The sequence below is a fragment of the Mobula birostris genome, chromosome 1, assembly GCF_030028105.1.
Source record: "Mobula birostris isolate sMobBir1 chromosome 1, sMobBir1.hap1, whole genome shotgun sequence".
NCBI lineage: Eukaryota > Metazoa > Chordata > Chondrichthyes > Myliobatiformes > Myliobatidae > Mobula > Mobula birostris.
The window spans coordinates 46,962,729-46,970,427 of NC_092370.1; positions in this window are offsets into that span (position 1 = coordinate 46,962,729).

A 7,699-nucleotide genomic window follows, 5' to 3' on the forward strand; every position below is an offset into this window, starting at 1 on the left:
GCAGACAATACAAAGATAGGTGGAAGGGCAGGTAGTGTTTTGGAAGCAGGGAGCCTGCAGAAAAACTTGGACAGATTGGGAGAAAAATTGTGTAAAAGTGGCAGACGGAATTTAGTATAGACAAGTGTATGGTCACACACATTGGTAGAAGGAAAAAAGGCATTGATTATTTTCTAAATGGGGAGAAAATTCAAAAATCGGAGGTGCAAAGAGACTTGGGAGTCCACGTGCAGGATTCCCGAAAGGTTATCTTGTAGGTTGAGTTGGTGGTAAGGAAGGCAAGTGCGATGTTAGCAATCATTTCCAGGAGACTAAAATATAAGAGCAAAGAGCAGGGGCTTTAAAAGTCATTGGTTAGACTGCGCTTGGAGTATTGTGAGCAGTTTTGGGCCCCTAGTCTAAGAAAAGATATACTGGCATTGGAGAGGTTCCAGAGGAGGTTCACAAGAATGATTCAGGGAATGAAAGGGTTAATGTATGAGGAGCATTTGATAGCTCGGGGCCTGTACTCGCTGGAATTTAGAAGAATGAAGTGGGGGTGGGGAGCATCTCACTGAAACTCATCGAATATTAAAAGGCCTAGAGAGAGTGGATGTGGCGAGGATGCTTCCTACTTTGGGTGAGTCTAGGACCAGAGGGAACAGCCTCAGAATAGAGAGAGACACCCTTTTAGAACAGAGATGAGAAGGTATTTCTTTAGCCAGAGGGTGGTGAATCTGTGGATTTAATTGCTACTGACAGCGAAAGAGGAAAAGTTATTGAGTGTATTTAAATCAGAAGTTGATAGGTTCTTGATTAGTCAAGGTGTCAAATGTTTGGGGAGAAGGCAGGAAAATGGGTTTGAGAGGGATAAAAATCAGCCGTGATGTAACGGTGGAGCAGACACAATGGGCCAAATGGGCTAATTTTGCTATGTATTATGGTCTTATTACTTATGTATCTATCTCTGGCAGCATACTCCAGGTATCAACCACTCTCTGTGTAAAACTTGACCCTCACGTTACTGTTGAAATGACCCCCTCTCACCTTAAATGCATGATTTCTAATATTAAACATTTCAACCTTGGGAAAATAATATTGTCTGTCTACTCTATGCCTCTCATAATCTTATAAATCTCTGTCAGGTCTCCCCTCAGCCTTTGCCACTTCAGAGAAAACAACCTTCCATTATAGCATGTATCCTTTATTCCAGATAGTATCCTGATAAACCTCTTGTGCACCCTCTCCAAAGGCTCAACATCCATTCAACAATGGGGCGATCAGAGCTGTATGCAATACTCCAGATGCAGCCTAACTAGAGTTTTATAAGTCTGCAACATAACTTCCTGACTTTTGAACTCATTGCCGTGACTAATAAAGGTGTGAATGCCATATGCTTTCTTAATCTCCCTACCAATCTGTGTTGCCACTTTCAGGGAGCTATGAACTTGGACTCTAAAATTCATCCACTCATCAACACTGTTAAGGGTCTTGCCCTTAACAGTGTACTGTCTCTTTACATTTAACCTAGCAGGGTGCCACACTTCACATTTGGTTGAGTTAAACATCAACTGCCATTTTTCCACCCATATCTGCAACTAATTTATATCCCACTGCATTCTTTGACAGCCTTATACATTATCGACAATGCCACCAATCGTCGGATCATTTGCAAACTTACTAAGCCACCCGTCTATATTTTGTTTCAGGTCATTTATATACATGGCAAACAGCAAAGGTCCCAGTACAGATCCCTGCAGATCACCATTAATCAGGGACCTCCAACTAGAATAAGTCCCTTCGACCACTACCCTCTACCTTCTATGGCAAGCCAGTTCTGAGTCCAAAGACCAATTCATCCTTATTCTCATGCATGTTAACCTTCTGGATGAGTCTCCCTGAGGGACCTTATCAAAAGCCTTATTAAAATCCATATAGACAACATCCATAGCACTACTTTCATCAATCAACCTCGTCACCTCATCAAAAATCTGAACCTCATCACATGCCCTCCATAAATCCATGCTGGCTCTTTCTCATTAAGGCATGCTCATAAACCCTATCCCTAAAATTTCTTTCCAGAAACTTCTTTACCACTGACATGAGACTCAGCCATCCATAGTTTCCAGTATTATTCATGTTTCCCTTCTTGATTAATGGATCAGGATCAGCTACTCGCCAGTCCCTGAAACATCTGGGCCCCCAGGACCTATCACATTGGAACTCAATTAATCACAGCTTGCTAACTCAAAAATGACCCGCTTTTTCCTATTAAGTTTTCCATTCATAAGTAGGCTTCATTTCCCCCGGTATTTTACCTGCAACTCTCAGCTTTCTAATTTTGTATAATATTTTCTAGATTCTTATGAACATTTTCTGAAAGTGCAAATACACCTCATCAATTAGCTTTTCCATTACTCTTCTGATGATTACAAGCTCAAAAATTCTTTAGTAAGTTTTCCTTTCATAAACTCAAGCTGATTTTGCATAATTGTATTGCTTTCTAACTCCTGTCATAATAAGTTCTAGATTTTTTTTTGTTCTGTTGATGTTAGACAAACTGATCTGACAATCCCTGTTTTCTTCCTCTTACTCTTTTCTTAAATAATATGGTTGGAGCTTCTGCATCTTAAACTGTGACTGCCATTCTCTAATTTTGGAAATTTTGGAATATAACAATCAGTGCATCCACTACTTCCATAACCAATGCTTTCAAACCTTTGGTTTGTGGGTCATTAGGTCCTGAGATTATATGGAATTTCAATCTCACTGTTTTTCCAATTTTTTTTTTGATTTTATTAATGCTACTGTGTCTGATTTCCTTGTTAATTTTAAACTTTCTGATCTCTACTGTAATTCCAAGAGAATACTTGTGTATCCTTCCAAGAGGCAAGTAAAACATGAGTGTAAAAATCTTTTGGATCGGGACAAGAAGAACGTTGTGGGAGCAGAATTCTGAAGGAAGGCAGTTTTTAAAAAACTTCTTCGAGTGCAAGAAGGACGAGACTGCGCAGGCACATGACGTAGACAGGGCAGTGGAGTGAGTGGCAGCAGATTGTAGGGCTTTGGCTTCAACGGGATTAGGCGGTAACGGGAAGAGGCGAGAGCGAGGCACCAACTCTCTTCTTTTCTCCTTGGCGAATCGGCCAGGAAAGATAGGAACAGCAGGGCTCACACAGCTAACGGTACGAGCTAACGGTTTAAAAAGTTTATCTGTTTGGTGAGGTAAGTGGGTGAGTAGACTTATTTTTCCTGTTTCATTCCTGTAGATTTAAATAGCATGCCTGCAGGGTTAGTGCTTTGTTCAGGGTGTCAGATATGGGAATCCTGGGAGACCTCCAGCCTCCCTGATGGCCACATCTGTGCCAGGTGCAGCGAGATGCAGCTCCTCAGAGACCCTGTTAGGGATCTGGAGCTGCAGCTTGATGACCTACTGCTTATCAGGGAAAGTGAAAAGGTGATAGACAGGAGCTACGGGGAGGTAGTCATCCCAAGGCTACAGGGGTCAGAAAACTGGGTGACTGTCAGAAGAGGGAAGGAAAATGCCCAGATAGTGGACAGCACACCTGTGGCTGCCCCCCTCAGCAACAAGTATCTTGTTCTGGATGCTGTTGAGGGGGATGACCTTTCAGGGGACGCCCACGGTGACCGGGTCTCTAGCACTAAGCCTGGCGCTGTTGTGCAGGAGGGAAGGAGGGAGAAGAGGAATGCGGTAGTCATAGGGGATTCCATAGACAGGGGAACAGACAGGAGATTCTGTGAGCCTGATAGAGATACCCGCATGGTGTGTTGCCTCCCAGCTGCCAGGGTACGGGATGTCTCAGATAGGGTCCAGAATATTCTGAAGGGAGAGGGCGAGCAGCCAGTTGTCTTGGTACATGTTGGTACCAATGACATAGACAGGAAAAGGGAGGAGGTCCTGAAGAGAGATTTCCAGGAGTTAGGAAGGAAGCTGAGAAGCAGGACCTCCAGGGTAGTAATCTCGGGATTGCTACCTGTGCCACGTGCTAGCGAGGTCAAGAATAGTAGGATCAGGCAGATGAATGCGTGGCTGAGAGACTGGTGCAGGGGGCAGGGCTTCAGATTCTTGGATCATTGGGATCTCTTCTGGGGGAAGGTATGACTTGTTCAAAATGGACGGGTTACACCTGAACCCAAAGGGGACCAATATCCTGGCAGGAAGGTTTAATAGAGCTGTTAGGGAGGGTAAAAACTAATTTGGCAGGGGGATGGGAACCCGAATGATAGAACAGAGGAAGGGGAAAACAGAAATAAATCTAAGATAGTGAGCAGTAAAGATGTCAGGAAAGACAGGCAGGTGATGGGGCAAATTTGCACCCATTGGGATGAGTTGCAGTGCAATCAAAGCAAAAAGTACCAAATACTGGTCTTAAAGTGTTATACTTAAATGCACACAGCAAAAGGAATAAGGTGAATGTTGTACAGCTACAGATTGACAGGTATGATACTGTAGCCATCACTGAGACATGGGTAAAGGATGCCTGTCTCTGGGAGCTGAATGTCCAAGGATACACGGTGTATTGGAAGGATAGGCAGGTAGGCAGAGGGGATGGCATGGCTTTACTGGTAAGAAATGATATCAAATCATTAGAAGGAGGTGACATAGGATCGGAAGGTGCAGAATCTTTATGGGTTGAGCTAAGAAATCGCAAGGGTAAAAGGACCCTGATGGCAGTTACATACAGGCCTCCAAATAGCTGCAGTAATGTGGACTACAAATAACAACAGGAAATAGAAAAGGCTTGTCAGAAGGGCAGTGTTATGATAATTGTGGGGGATTTTAACATGCGAGTGGATTGGGAAAATCAGGTCGGCACTGGATCTCAAGACAGAGAATTTGTAGAATGTCTGCGAGATGGCTTTTTAGAACAGCTTGTTGTTGAGCCCACTAGGGGCTCGGCTGTACTGGATTGGGTATTGTGTAATGAACCGGAGGTGATTAGAGAGATTGAGGTGACGGAACCCTTAGGAGACAGTGATCATAACATGACTGAGTTCACTGAAATTTGAGAAAGAGAAGCCGAAATCTGGTGTGTCGTTATTTCAGTGGAGTAAAGGAAATTACAGTGGCATGAGAGAGGAACTGGCCAAAGTTGACTGGAAAGGGACACTAGCGGGAAGGACGGTAGAGCAGCAGTGGCTGGGTTTATGTGAGAAATGGGGAAGGTGCAAGACAGGTATATTCCAAAAAAGAAGAAATTTTCGAATGGAAAAAGGATGCAACCGTGGTTGACAAGAGGAGTCAAAGCCAAAGTAAAAGCAAAGGAGAGGGCATACAAGAAAGCAAAAATTAGTGGGAAGACAGAGGATTGGGAAGTTTTTAAAAACTTACAAAAGGAAACTAAGAAGGACATGAAGGGGGAAAAGATGAACTATGAAAGGAAGCTAGCAAATAATATCAAAGAGGATACTAAAAGCTTTTACAAGTATATAAAGAGTAAAAGACAGGTGAGAATAGATATAGGACCGATAGAAAATGATGCTGGAGAAATTGTAATGAGAGATAAGGAGCTGGCGGAGGAACTAAACGAGTATTTTGCATGAGTCTTCACTGACGAAGACATCAGCAGTATACCGGACACTCAAGGGTGGCAGGGAAGAGAAGTGTGCGCAGTCACAACTACGACAGAGGGAGTACTCATGAAGCTGAATAGTCTAAGGGTAGATAAATCTCCTGGACCAGATGGAATGCACCCTTATGTTCTGAAGGAAGTAGCTGTGGAGATTGCAGAGGCATTAGCAATGATCTTTCAAAAGTCGATAGATTCTGGCATGGTTCCGGAGGATTGGAAGATTGCAAATGTCACTCCGCTATTTAAGAAGGGGGCAAGGAAGCAAAAAGGAAATTATAGACCTGTTAGCTTGACATCCATGGTTGGGAAGTTGTTGGAGTCGATTGTCAAGGAAGAGGTTACGGAGTACCAGGAGGCATATAACAAGATAGGCAGAACTCAGCATGGATTCCTTAAAGGAAAATCCTGCCTGACAAACCTATTACAATTTTTTGAGGAAATTACAAGTAGGCTAGACAAGGGAGATGCAGTGGATGTTGTATACTTGGATTTTCAGAAGGCCTTTGACAAGGTGCCACATATGAGGCTGCTAAACAAGAGCCCATGGAATGACGGGAAAATTACATACGTGGATAGGGCATCGGCTGATTGGCAGGAAACAGAGAGTGGGAATAAAGGGATCCTATTCTGGTTGGCTGCTGGTTACCAGTGGTGTTCCACAAGGATCAGTGTTGGGGCCGCTTCTTTTTACATTGTACATCAACGATCTGGATTATGGAATAGATGGCTTTGTGGCTAAGTTTCCTGATAATACAAAGATAGATAAGGGGCCGGTAGTGCTGAGGAAACAGAGAGTCTGCAGAGAGACTTGGAAAGATTGGAAGAATGGGCAAAGAAGTGGCAAATGAAATACAATGTTGGAAAGTGTATAGTTATGCACTTTGGCAGAAGAAATAAACGGGCAGACTATAATTTAAATGGGGAAAGAATTCAAAGTTCTGAGATGCAACGGGACTTGGGAGTCATCATGCAGGATACCCTTAAGGTTAACCTCCAGGTTGAGTCGGTGGTGAAGAAGGGGAATGCAATGTTGCATTCATTTCTGGAGGAATAAAGTATAGGAGCAGGGATGTCATGTTGAGGCTCTATAAGGCGCTGGTAAGAACTCACTTGGAGTACTGTGTGCAGTTTTGGTCTCCTTATTTAAGAAAGGATGTGCTGACATTGGAGAGGGTACAGAGAAGATTCACTAGAATGATTCCAGGAATGAGAGTGTTAACATATGAGGAACGTTTGTCCGCTCTTGGACTGTATTCCTTGGAGTTTAGATGAATAAGGGGGAACCTCATAGGAACATTCCGAATGTTGAAAGACATGGACAGAGTGGATGTGGCAAAGTTGTTTCCCATGATGGGGGAGTCTAGTACGAGAGGGCATGACTTAAGGATTGAAGGGCGCCCATTCAGAACAGCGTTGCGAAGAAATTTTTTTAGCCAGCGGATGGAGAATCTATGGAATTTGTTGCCAGTGGTGGAGGCCAAGTCATTGGGTGTATTTAAGACGGAGATCTGAGTAGCCAGGGCATCAAAGGTTATGGTGAGAAGGCATGGGAATGGGACTAAATGGGAGAATGGATCAACTCATGATAAGATGGCGGAGCAGACTCGATGGGCTGAATGGCCGACCTGCTCCTTTGTCTTATAGCCTTATGGTCTTATACTTTTGGAACCCTCATTTGCATTAGCCAATTTTTGGCATTTTAGTTGTTTCTACAGAAGCTGTTCGACATATTTTACAGAAACTCTTTGGCATCTTTTCTTTACTGGGATACTTTCAAATTTTATTTTTCCTTTCATTGTCAAATCCAGGTTCTTCTGTACGGAATTCTGAAATTTCCCAAGTCATTAGATTTTTACTTTCCCGAATGCTTTTCGTTAAGGAGGAAATCTGTGTGGTGTTGTTTCAACAATGTCTGTGTTGCTGTTGATCTGAACAGTGAAATTTTTTGCCATAAATGAGTCATTCTTACTATTCCATGCAGATACAAGTTGAGTAATTATGTTATATCTGTATATTGATGTAACTACTACCAAGCCTAATAAATGTTTTCATAGCCCAGAATATTAATAATATATAACTTCATGTGATATGCTATTTTGATATGGTTCACTTTTGGAACTTTATAT